The sequence below is a fragment of the Saccostrea echinata genome, unplaced genomic scaffold, assembly GCF_033153115.1.
Source record: "Saccostrea echinata isolate AGI-Se365-2 ecotype Australia unplaced genomic scaffold, CSIRO_AGI_Sech_v1 ptg000037l, whole genome shotgun sequence".
Lineage (NCBI taxonomy): Eukaryota > Metazoa > Mollusca > Bivalvia > Ostreida > Ostreidae > Saccostrea > Saccostrea echinata.
Window position 1 is genome coordinate 442,042 of NW_026889786.1, and position 14,344 is coordinate 456,385.

Genomic DNA, 14,344 nt, shown 5'->3' on the forward strand with positions numbered 1-14,344 from the left:
AGCTGTCATTTCCTTACAGCTAACTTAGATAATTGATAAATGGGCTTTCATGAAATGCTTTGTATTTAGATTTAGGTTGGTAAGAGAAGGGAAAAACAAAACTTTTATTATTCTAAAATAGTAAACGGCATAGCTCCTCTTTATCTGCAAGAAAAGGACCCACCTTTTATGCCCTCAAAGCATGGTAACAGTCTTTGAAATATTCATTTTAAAGTTGTAATACCAAGGTCAACTGACAAGAACAGTCTTATAGTTCTAAAGTATTCTGCCTTCTTCTATTCAGTTATGGAATAACCTATCATTAAAAACAAAACGTATTGATTTCTTTTTCATCTTTCAAAAAAGTACTTAAAATCTTTTGTCATTTAGAAAGAATGAAAAGTGTCAAAATTTTAATTACGGTAATCACAAGGAAATTACAATACAATGAATACATTGAAATCTTGTAGAAGACTTATATGGTTATGGATCCTGATGGTCATTCCAATTATGTAAAGAGTACGGCGTACATAAAACCTTGCATTATTATACTTTGTTGTTATTCAAAGAATTTATTATTCTTATTTTATTATTCTTATTCTAAAATATAGCATTCCTATTCGATAAAATGTGATTCGTATTCGATAAGCTGTTATTCCTATTCGAAAAATTTGAGACTCCTATTCGATAATTTGTCATTTCTTATCGATAAATTATTATTCCTTATTCCAAAATATAACATCCATATTCGAAAACATGTTTCCTATTCAATAACATGTCATTCATATTCGAAAACATGTGATTCCTATTCGATATTTTGTCATTCCTTTTCGATAATTTTGTCATTTTATCGAATACGAATTATGTTTTTGAATAGGAATAACAACTTATCGAATAGGAATGATAAATTATCGAATAGAATAACATTTTTTTCGCATAAGAATAACAACTTATCAAATAGGAATCACATTTTATCGTATAGGAATGATATATTTTAGAATAATAACAACAATATTTTTGAATAGGAATAACAAAACGGTATAATAATGCAACGTTTTACACGCCATAAAAGAGTCTTTACACAATGAAATTAAAAAGTCTGTCGTATGCCATTAGGTCCGAGTTATGATGTCTTCGGGGGTCGGAACATGCTTCCCATGAATTTTTTTCGAAAAATAAGGCAAATACGTGTATTCTTAGAGTTAGATGAGGCAACATTTAAAACTTTTAATACAGGATTTTCAGGTGAAAAGGTTAAAATTATAACAATCTGATTAAAATCAGCTGTTCTGATACGCTACCGCTAACGAACGTTCGTAAGCGGTAGCGTATCAGAACAGCTGATTTTAATCAGATTGAAAATTATCAGTAACATGTACCAAGTGATTTTTTTTTTTTGGGGGGGGGGGGGGTTAAAAAATAAACGTATAGCATTTTTTATGGACGACGAACACAGAATTTAATACAATGTATATATTTTCGTGATTTTAATAAACTATAAACTGCCAATCGATTTTGATAAAGCATGGGGTAAAGTTTGTCTAATAAGCATAGAACAATTTTGCAACAACCATTAATTTACAAAAATGATAGTATAATTTTTCTTCTGGTTAAGTTCTGGTTTACGTAAAAAATAAATTACGGAATGTGGGGTGAAGGATACAGGGACGCTTTCCTATATTTATTTATTTATTTTTTAGCTATATGTAATTCGCGGTCTTCCCACTCCCCTGTTCTTTAATGCTTGAATCATTAACTTGTTCCATGTACACCCGGTCGGAAATACGATACTCTTTAGAACAAATTAATTATTTATAATTTTAAACCAAAATTAGACTTAAATCTCTAACTACATGGCAATTTTGAGAAATCCTTAAATTATTCAGGATAGACCCCTTCCTATTCATACGGGCATTTACATTTCATGAACAATTCTTATGCACTGTCGGAGATTTTTTCATGAGATTTTTTTTTTTTTTTTTTAGATTTCTTCTATTATTAAAATGATAAGTCTGATAAATTTGATTTATGACGTTTAATAAATATCATTTTTGAAAAAAAAAAAAATTCCAACTAGCCCCGGGGTTGTTTATCGGGGAAAGGGGGATTCTTTCTACGGTATCTGTGGCTCAAGTATGTTTTACTTTCCCTTTTGTTTGGCTGATACCAAATGACGTTGCGTTGAAATTTATTTTTGGAAGAACAACATGCATGCAGTGGTGTATGCGTTTCATTAATTAATATTGGCGTACTTAAAAGAAAAAAAAGAGACGGATTGGAACTTATATATACCAATTACATTTTCATATTTCCAAATGTCCACCTATTTGTTTTGATTATGTAATTTGTGCAATGTTTTTCTTTCTTTCAACGTGCCAGTTTAAATAAAGCAGCCTTAACGTATCTTTGTACTAGTATTCATATAGTGAAATTAAACCTTCACGGAATTCCCAGTATATAATTAGTAATTCCTTGAAGTACTTGACACGTGATGATAACACCAATGGTACACATTGTTTACACACACGTTTATCAATTGAACATCAAATATGGAAAATGCAAACATTTTTCTCCAGCCACCAAAGGTCAGAATTAAATCAACTTAAAGAGACAGATAGGAATGTTCTTTTCAAATACCGGCGTACCAGAGAAGTACATATATTATGAATCTGATGCCTTACCAACCATTATCACTATGATGTATAAAATTTATTTATTTTATTTATTTATTTATTTATTTATTTATTTATTTATTTATTTATTTATTTATTTATTTATTTATTTATTTATTTATTTCTGATGCATGTCATTACAACAGGCCCATATCTTTTTTTCAGTGAGAAGTTTTAAATTCAAATATAGTACAATTGCTCATTTGCAAGTATATCACCATAGAAGATAGGATGACAGATTTTTTTTAATCAAAACTAGTTTTCCTCCGTAATGGTACTTTTGTGGTATAAGTATACATATCATAATGCACATATATACATTTTAAGAAGCAAAAAATACATTTTTTAAATAACAAAGCACACAAAACTCAAAATTAAAGGTGATCCAGTGGGAGTATATAATATATATGCGGGAAACAGCTTTTTTAGATTTATATAATAGACATTCACATATATTTTATATTGTTGGCATACACAAGGAATCAAGCGAACATGCAGATAGCCAGAAATGAGAAAACCTAGTGATTGTTTACCGTTTAAACACATAATAAAACCAGATAAAGCTGATAATCCTATCTAATCTCTGTTTTAAATATAGAAAATGTTTCTTTTGTAAGATTATATCACCTGCCTCTTTTTTAAAACAATTTTTCAGCTGAATAAAGTTTTGACATACTTTTACACTTGTTAGGAGAAATGCTATAATATGATAAGTCAATAAGCGTGAAAAACGGCAGTAATTCCCAGCACCTCCCCCCTTTCCTTACCTCACTTTCTGAGGAATTAGACTGAATCCATTGACAACATACTTTCGAATACTAAATGATGTACTACGAGGGGGACCGGAAGCCTACCACTCAATAGTTTTTTTTTTCTTTGAAAAGTCTTCCACGCCCCCACCCCACCCTTCCGATTAAGAAATTTTGAGTTTTCTACAATTTCCTTCTTCTTCTTCTTTTAGCTTGTCAAAATCTTTGTCAGGCTTTAAAAAAAAATTTATATACTTATTTTTATTTATTTATTTTGATTGTAAATTATTACACCCCAAAACTCGGGAAAAAAATCTTAGTGAAAAACTATGAAATGTGGCTGCGTTCAAAAGTTTTTTTTCCTGCAGTAAAAACCTACATGAGACAGAAAGCAAGTAGGAGTTGTTATAGACTGCCAAATCATACACATGTATAGTAAAGGATTTACATTTTAACGTCTGTAATATTTCAAAGGAAAAGTAAAACAAAAGGGTACAATTCTGGAAAGTGTAAACCAAGGTTTTTTTAATACCTTTTTATATCATAATTAGGAGACAAGCATTTCGTTTTACGTTTTTTTTTAATTTCTCTGAAATTTTCCAATTAGGAAATGTTTATATTTCGCTATATTTTTTCTCTCACTAAAATCAGTCAGCATTACCAGGAAAAACACGCACACAAATTAAAAATAAAAGTAGATACTCGGAGAAGGATCTTTTTCCCCAAAAATTCTTGCAATATTGAAAAACAAATTCCTGCATGATTGAAGAAATTTCAGCTTATATTGTCACAGTTTGCTTTGACCTGAAACTGTCCTCAGAAAAGTGGACTTTATTTGTTATTGATGGAGCAATATTACACAATTTTAAAGGTGTGATTGCATATAATACTGCTTATTTTCTTAACGTAAGCTGTGGGTTCTACATACTGACCAACGGACTGACCACTAATGACAACTTTCTATTGTCAATTGAATAATAATCATGTAAAGAGGCTGAAAAGCTTACAATGATTAGTGTCGTTGTTTTCAGCTGGCACTCAAGAACCCAATTGGCATGGCTAACTAAAACTCACCACCCACAGTCCGGCTAGCATATATATAACCTGGACAGAACAAGCACAGTTAATTAAAAAGCGTCAACATCGTTCACAGATATTAGGCCTACTGTATTTCAATGAGACGGTAAGTACACTGGTCAATGACCTACACATTATATTTTAAGAAATTAAACATTTTATTTAATTCAATTTAATTAAAACTTGAAAAGCAAAAATATACACCGTGATAAGAAGTATTATATGTATGTTAATCTCGAATGCAAAGAGCGTACTAGACATTACCCATCAATATTTAAAATCTTTTCGTTGTAGAAGGCAAATGTCCCACCATCGAGTTCATTTTAATCAATTACCGTCTTGGATTGACATACAAATTGATAACATGGAGGCCTACTTCTTAAGGAAAATGTGTCAGGACAACGGAAATATTCACCTTGACTTCATCTGAGCAGGTACTCGTGGTCACACGAAGGACGCAGTGTTGTTTGCATACCTTGTCTAAAAAAGGGGAGGAGTTTCAAATCTAAATTTACTTCTTGCTTCAAATGATAAAACTTTGATGATTACGTACATATTTAATTGTCAATCAAGATACATTCTACTCAGATCGACTCTTTATCCTCTAACGAACGGATCCTCATTCTGTGAAATGTGAACACATATCAGAACATCACTGAGGTTTAAAAAAGATTCAATCATGGCTCAAGGACTGAAAGATCTGCATTTGAAACTTACCCGTAACGGAAAAATTGAAAAGGCTGCAATTGTTGACAAAACAGGGAAAATTGTCGCATGCAGTAAGAATTTTACTTTAACTGACTGTGATATTAACGCGATCAACTGTGCCCTGTCTGGACAATATTCTTCACTTGTGAAAATGAAATTTGGAAAAGAAATGTTCACGTGTTTTCGGCAATGTGAAGATAAAGACACTCTTGTGGGAAAAAACGATGAAGAGATTTTGGTCGCCCATCGCAGGAACGGTTTTCTGGTGGTTGGAATTGGTTATTCAGATACGCCTGGTTCTTGCTTGTATGAGGTTACACACTTTGCCAAGAGATTCAACTCCAAAAGATACAGCTGCAAAATTGCTTCTTAGAATTGGAAGTTTACAGATTTTTAATTTTAAAAACTTTGAAAAACATTGAAAACTAGAAAGCTTCAGATTTTTGGTAACAGTAAACAGCTCTTTTTATTCTTGCTACTTGTGCGGTTTGTTCTCATCGGCTTTTATTCTGTTGTACAGAAAAGAGCAAATTTTTATGTTGTAAAAATGACAAACTTTGTTATTTTTTTTATTTGTGTTGTTATCGTTTATTCCTTTTTTACGTTTTAATAAAAAAAAAAACCAAAAAAAAAAAAAACCGAAATTTACTCGTAATTCTTTTCAGCCGCAATAAGCCTACGATCAACAGGTATAAATGACAGGTTTTTTTTTTTTTTTTTTTAGATTGATTTTACTTGAAGATCATACCTTTGATAAAAAAGGTCAATATTGAAACGATTAATGATTTGCTTTTTATTTTCTTGAAATAGTGATCAACACATTGAAAATATATTAAAAGTACATTTTCTGTTTGACTTCAAATGTGATATTCATATAGCACAGAAATATATCCTAAAATTATTAACTTTTTTTTTAATTTAAACTTTTTGACTAATTTCAATAAAACGTTTCTTTGAATTAACAAACAAATTATCTGTAACCAGAACAAGATACCGAAAACAGAAATTTGCTACCATATACCGTAACTCTTTTATTGTTTATTGCTGAACGTGTCCTACTCAAAAACTACCAACAAAGGAATTGACTGACAGGATTCCATTCAAAATTAATCTCATAATGTTTAATAGATTCTTCATACATTTCTAGAAGTCATTAACTTAACACATTCTGGTTGGTCCTGAAATTGTGGGTGTTGGGGCCTTGTGAAATCCATGCTAATATGACCTTCGTGACATTCTTCGGCAAATAAAGGCTGGTCAGTATTAGAGAGTGGACAGTATAATATTTCAGCTCATTGGTTAAGGAAATGGGGACAATTTGACAATAACTGGAACATGCACTTGATGATATTGATGACGTACTAGGGCGTGATGTCCTCGTGTGTCCTTTTTGTAAGCAGCCGTCGTCTCGACTTCTTCACAGAAAAGGAATTTAAAATTTTAGATACGGATGTAAACATTTAAACAATAACAAGATTTGAATCGATTAAGATACTCTGAAAGCATTTACAGTGTCGACGCATAGAATAAAAATTCCTTTAAACATAGACCTGAAGCAGGTCTATGCTTTAAAGAACCCTCTAAACATTGCACACTAAAGAGTTCTTTTATGCAATAAGAGTAATCTACCCTTTAATCTAAATTACTGTATTGCTGAATATTGTAATGAATTAATTCAAGTATCTTAATATCTAAAAAGGCCAAGATAAATCCACTGCACACTTTATTTGAACGTAACCCCCCCCCCCATTAATTTAACAACAATGAGTTCTGTTCATCAAAACTACATTGTCTTTGTACATTTTTCCTGGGGGTAAATACCACGTATATCCTACGTTGAAAATTACAGAGAAAAGCTCCGTATTTACACCCTGAATACTATACAATTATTGCTGTTTTTTTTTTTTTTAGGTCAATACGATGATTTAGACACCTGAGGAGTACAATATTCACCGAGCCCGAAGGGCGAGGTGAATATTGTACTTCAAAGGTGTCTAAATCATCGTATTGAGCTCAAAAAACAGCAATAACTGTTTTATTATATGATTATCTATTTTTGGTCTAATGTAGAATAAATAATTCGTTATATTGACCTGGAAATAATTCCTTATATTGACCTGGAAATAATTCCTTATATTGACCTGGAAGGTCAGGTGCAGGTCAATATAACGTAGCATTTTTCTAACATTGTTGGATCTCAGCCAATCAGAGAGATGGGAATTATTCAATCATATAATAAAATACAATATAATTTCCCTATGTCCAAAATATATTTTCCTTTGGTGTATAGAGGGATTTTACGAAAACCCACGAAAAATTCATTTTGTGATTCTGAATAAATATTTAAAAAAAATGGTAATATATTTGAAAACATTTGGGTTCGGGGAAGAGGCAAAGAAACTGTCCCTCATTTATTCCTGTGCTCATTTTGATGCGCGATAGGGGAAACAAGTCAGAGATCACTCTAGTGCACTTAAAACACTTAGTCTCACGTTTCATTCCAACATGGGATTGGAATTGGAAATGCTAAATCGTGCAAGCTTTATTCTAAAATCACGATCTGGGAAAATCAAGTGGCCAGCAAACTGACGTATTAAAAAAAATGAAAAATAGATAAGCTAAGGACGATGTTGGCAAACACTGGTGTACTACTAGGGACGGACGTCTGGAAATGTCGGAGACTGATCGGGGATTTGATCACCAATCAAATATTTATCAAGTAATAATACGACTCAGGTGTGTTATGGATACATGAGTGACACCGAGAAAGTGTCAGAAAATATATACCCTTACGTATGCAGGTAACAAGAGTGCAACGACAGCGATCTAGTCCTGGCATGTTTGTTACTTAACAAAGATATTACTAATTCTGATAACAGCGACCTTTTTATCAGCTATTTTAAAGATTAAACTAAATTGGGAATAAATATGCAGGTTTTTCATTGTAGAGAGAAGGTCGTTCACACAATAGCTACGTGAAATGCTATGTACAACTTATGAAGTGTGTATTCTTGACCGATTGATTGACGAATGACCTTGAAAGTACTGATGTTTAAAATAATTAATTACGATAGATTAATTACATGAATGGGATACCAAATTCACTATGTAAATACACGAATGCAAAATGTTATTTATATCTATTAATCTTTCTGTTGTCAAATCACCGGTAGTTCTTTTATATACTAGTAACGAAGTGTTCGAACTTGCATGTTGAATTTTGGTCGACTTTTAAAAAAATCCAAAATTAGTTCTCAATTTATAGATAGGGTCAGCCAACTTCCTTTTATACAGGTCCTTTTGCATATATTAACTGTAACACAATGATATTTTTCTGAATTTGAGCAAATTTTTCTATACTTAAAAGAACGTAAAAGAAGCATTCCACTCGGAGCTCCTTGCGTGGCTCGTACCTCGCACACTGTGGGGCGTAGCCATGGTAGCGGAGTCAGCCGAGGATTGCTAGCTCACTTTAAGATTTACAACGGGTTGCAATAATAATGTTTCTAGTTATTACAGACCCATATATCTTACTAAATTTCCATACTGAAAACGTTATGAATGGAGCTCATTTTCGTAGGTTAAAAAAAATAATTTTTCGCGTTATCACGCGAAACTTTCGAAAATAAACGCGTAACTTTCGCGTTATAACGCGAAGCTTACGCGAATAAACGCGAAACTTTCGCGTTTTAACGCGTAACTTTCGCGAACAAACGCGAAACTTTTATAACGCGTAACTTTTGCGAATAAACGCGAAACTTTCGCGTTAAAACGCGAAACTGTTGCTGTGAAACCGAGACATTTGCAGAAGTCTTCATTTTCTCTTGATTTTATAATCTATTTTATTCATAACAATGAAAAAAGAAAGGCTATTTTATACGAAAGCCCATTGAGCTCATTTTCGTAGGTAAAAAAAATAAATTTTTCTTGTTATTACGCGAAACTTTCGCGAATAAACGCGAAACTTTCGCGTTACTTTCGCGAATAAACGCGTTACTTTCGCGAATAAACGCGAAACTTCCGCGTTATAACGCGAAACTTTCCCTGTAAAACAGAGACATTTGCATAAGTCTACAGTTTGTTTTACTTTTTAATGATCTAGTTTATTCATTACAATGAAAAACGAAAGACTATTTTGAACTTGGATTAACACAAGCTGAAATTTTATGTTTTCTCGCCATTGAATGTGTCTCTCTTCTTTCTAAATCTTTTTTGTCGTCACATTTTGTCTTTCTCAATGCTGTTCAATACAAGTGTTGAAGCGTATAGTAGAGGAGCGAAAATACAAGTCTAATTTTAATTAGATTGAACACTCTCTATAGAATTTGAAATGAAAGATCTCAGAAAATTGACAACAATGAGGTAAATTTGTATATTTCACGGAACAATTGTGTCACATCACATGAGTAACATGTGAAAATTGGATGACAAATATTCGTATCAAATGATTCATCTCCAATAGACTCACTGTAGACATACAACATTGTATTTTAAGGTTGCACCACTTGGTCATACCATTATAATTACTTACGAAAACATTGACAATTTATTCAAAGAAAGCAAGGAGTGGAGATCTTCCTGAGAAAAAAAATTAGTCGAAAGAATTTCTTGGATTCAATAAGTGAAAAACAAGAAAATCTTTAAAGGAATATTCATTTAATTAATTAGTAAGGTTTTGAAATTAAATGCAAAATCAACACTAATCTATCCATTTCTCGCATCTATTCTCATTTACATCTTCTGAAGAAATGTCATTTATAAATATATAGAAGTCCCCCTCTGCGTTCATATTTTTATCTGTCAGTCAACATCACAGGTTCCTGAGAAACATGACTATAGATATATTATTTCGCGTTATAACGCGAAAGTTACGCGTTTATTCGCGAAAGTTACGCGTTTATTTGCGAACGTTTCGCGTTATAACGCGAAAATTACGCGTTTAATCGCGAAAGTTTCGCGTTATAACGCGAAAAATATTTTTTTTTTACCTATGAAAATGAGCTCAATGGGCTTTCGTAATTTTGAACTTGGACCATCACAAGCTACAATTTTAAGTTTTCTCGACATTCTAAATCTTTTTACCGTCACATTTTGTCTTCCTCAAAGCTGTTCAAACAATTCAAAATCTCTGCGAGTTTTTCCAAAGTGGAACTCTGTAATTATGAATTTTGGGGAAAAGATCACCCCTTTCCGTTGTCATTTTTAATACTCTCTGTAGAATTTGAAATAAAATTAAAATCTCACAAAATTGACAAATACAACATAGTATTTTGAGAGTTGCGCCACGTGATCATACCATTGCTTACGAAAACATTGACAATCAATTCAAATTGTACGTGCAAACTCTTTGCTGATTACCTAAACAGTTTTAATTCATGGCGCTAGTCCACGAACTTTTTAATAACCCCTCGTATAAATTATGGAGGAAAATCAAGAAAAGTAGACTCCTCTTCTCGAAAAATTTGTAAATAGCAGTATCCAATTATAACTGTTCTTTAAAAAGCGTCATATGGCACGTTAAGCTCTTGTACATTGTTCCCAATTTTTTTACCGTACGGTTACCTGAGGAGGGGGAGTGGTCTTGGTATACTGGTGTTATTTACCTGGGGAGCCCCAATACTCAAGATGTCAAAAATCCCTATACACGCTGCATTACACAGGAAGTCCGGCTTTTGGTAATCAGGGTCAACATTACGCGTTTTGTGCACAATTTAGAGTGAAAATATTTAAAATAAATTATGTACTGAAATATAAAATTTGTAGAGTTAGAGTTTTCGTCGATATCTTTTGAAGAAAAAAATTAAAAAAGACATCTTTTTTTAAAAATCGTAAAATTAAAAAAAAAAAAAAAGGTGAAAACTACAAAGCAATCATATCAATATTCTAATCGCCAATAAAAGAAATTATCATAAAATATTAAGTGTGAATATTGAAATAAAAAGATTTCACTTATTGTGTGGACACAGCGACATGATATTTTTGTAACCAGAGTGTATACAAAGCGACCATTCACGCGGTACATGAAAGCGTGCGACTCGCGACCAGGTAATTGTTTTCAAAACATGCAAACTCTGATGATCAGGTAGCCCACGTAGCTGGCCCGTCAATCAGATCGGAAGCTATTGTTTTTTTTAATGATTGACAGGCGGTATATTATTGATCTTGAATTAGGTGGATTTTGGGGGCGTTGACATAAAATTGGGTGTTTAAGCCAGGTTTCTACAGTGTATAATCTTTAGTCCAAAATGACGGATTGCTTAATTTACTAGTGGTACAGTTTTAGTGAACTTTAATGATAAAAAAAAAAACAGCTTTGAAAAAAGTGACAAGTGGAGATCTTCCTGAAAAAATCACTCTAAAGAAGTCTGGGATTCAAGAAGTGAAAAACAAGAAAATCTTTAAAGGAATATTCATTTTATTAATTAGTAGGGTTTTGAAATAAAATGCAAAATTTCTGAAGACTAATCTATCCTATTCTCGCATCATTTCTCTTTTACATCTTCTGAGGAAATGTAATTTATAAATTCATAGAAGTCCCCGTCTGCGTTTATGTTTCTTATCTGACGGTCATGATCAAAGGTTCCTGAGTAACATAACTAAATACATATAATTTCGCGTTATAACGCGAAAGTTTCGGGTTATAACGCGAAAGATTTATTTTTTTAACCTACGAAAATGAGCTCAATGGGCTTTCGTATGAATTGAATTAACGTCGAATAACTATTTTTTTAAGATACGGTATGATTTTGTTAAAACTGAACTGCTTTCTTGGTATTATAGTAAAGCCTTTCTCAGGACAAGGACTCTTGTACATTAATGAAATTTTATATCTTAAAAACAAAAAACTGGACTCGCTGCTACTTTATCATGTTATGGCCGTAGTACTCAACAAAAATAAATTGAACCCCCCCCCCCACCTATAAATTGAACCGGGGACTTTGCAACGTTATTGATTGCTAAAGCTGTGAAATTTTGCACTTTTGTCATTTTTTAAATGAAAGACAAAATCACAGTTATTGTTCAATTCGAAATTGATCCTGTCGATTTTTTTTACCCCAGGTTGCTTGCATAGACCACGATGAAATACTTCAAAAGTAATTTTGAAATTTACTATGCATATTTGAATTAGGAGTTACTTTCCTCTTAACAGTCTTTAATAAACCGCAAATCAGACACGGATTACTTTTCCTGTGACTGATAATGAAATTCAAAGGTTAGAATACCCTATTTAATAGCTTTCCCCGCGTATCTCAGAATGATAGCGTCTTTCACTATTTTTTGAAATTTTTATTCCTTCTTTTCCAACTTTACATAATGATAGGTTTATGCTTTCAAGTTTCGAGGCTATAATACTTTAAGAACGCTTAGGAACCATTTTAGCTACGTGAAATGTAGTAACTTATGTCTGAAAATTTTGTCAATAAAGGAACTATGTTCATGTTTCGTATCGTTAAGAAATTCCTTGTTTTGGTGTGTGCAAAGGTCAAGGAGAATAATGACAAAGCGCAACAAGAGACAAAATCCCAGATTTTGCAATATGCATTGTAAGATACGTATATGTTCTGATATTCTCTATTTACTGGGCGGAATTATATGAAAACGATAACGCTGGAAATTACCACAATAAGCTTTATAATACTAAAAACTCCAGTACCTCAAACCTTTAACTCATATGAAACTACTATTGACACCAAGCTCGCTTAGTTATTATGTAAATTTTGAATTTACTTTATTTACTAATTTTGAGTTTACAAGTCTGACAAGCGAAAAACAAAAATCTGACCAAAAAGGGGGGTACTTCACAAAATAATCTGACAAGATAAAAAAATAAACTTCCAAATCCTGGAATTTGCCAGTGATCGACCTTACAACAAAAAGAAGGAAGGGGGGGGGGGGAGGGGGGGCAATCAGCGTAAAAATTACTATACTCCGAAAAAAATCCCCTCTAACCCCCCCCCCCCGCGATCTTCGGGCCTGCAATATACCATGAACCAACTTAATGGAACTAGTCTGCTGCAAGCATATAATAATATGAACCATCATAATGAAACTAGTTTTCTGCAAGCATATAATAATATTTGTATATATTGTATATCATTAGCTCACCTGAGCTGAAAGCTCAAGTGAGCTTTTCTGATCACCCTTTGTCGTCCGTCTGTCTGTTAACCTTTCACATTTTCAACTTCTTTCTCAAGAACCACTGGGCCAATTTTAACCAAAGTTGGTACAAAGCATTCTTGGTGAAGGGGAATTTAAATTTTCAAATTTCCGAGGGGAGATGATCAAGAATATACAAAAATAGGGTGGGGTAATTAAAAACCTTCTTTTCAAGGACCACTGGGCAAGAAAAGCTGAAACATATGTGATAGCTTCTTGAGGTAGTGTAGATTCTAAATTGTTCAAATCATGGTCCCCGTGGCTAGGGTGGGCCACAATAGGGAATCAAAGGTTTATATTGAAATATATAGGAACGATCTTTAAAAACCTTCTTCTCATGAACCACTGGGCTAGAAAAGGTGAAACTTATGTAGAAGGTTCCTGAGGTGATGTAGATTCTAAATTGTTCAAATTATGACCCCCGGGGTAGGGCCACAATAAGTATTACATGGGGGGAAAGTCTGGTTAGAACAGCAGGGCCAAAATTACTCAGGTAAGCGTTGTGGCCCATGGGGCTCTTGTATTATTTACTTATGTATTTGAGATTTTGCTATTCAAACTTCTATTTCTAGAAAATATTTTAAATCGTAATGCGAGTATAAAAATATAACTAGGCAACTATTGGTAAATTTTAATTACACAATTGATTAACAACAGCAAACATCATTAACAGTGACCGAATATAACAGTATAAATATAGTCCAATTTGTTAGGATCAACAAAAATATTTAACTGTATTCAAATAAACACGCAAACAAAAAAATAGAGATCGGAAACTAAAATCACTCCAACTAAAGAAAGATAACTCTTCACTGTGATAAACTAAAAGAAGAACGACAACTCATATATGCTTCTACAGATGAGAAAATGGAATGTTCAAAGGACCGAATTTAAACAATATATCAAAAGAGGGGGAGGGTTATACATAATATATATGAAAAGATCTCGACTATGTAATAAGATGCACCAATTATTAATTAATAATAAATGAGTTTAAGTCTG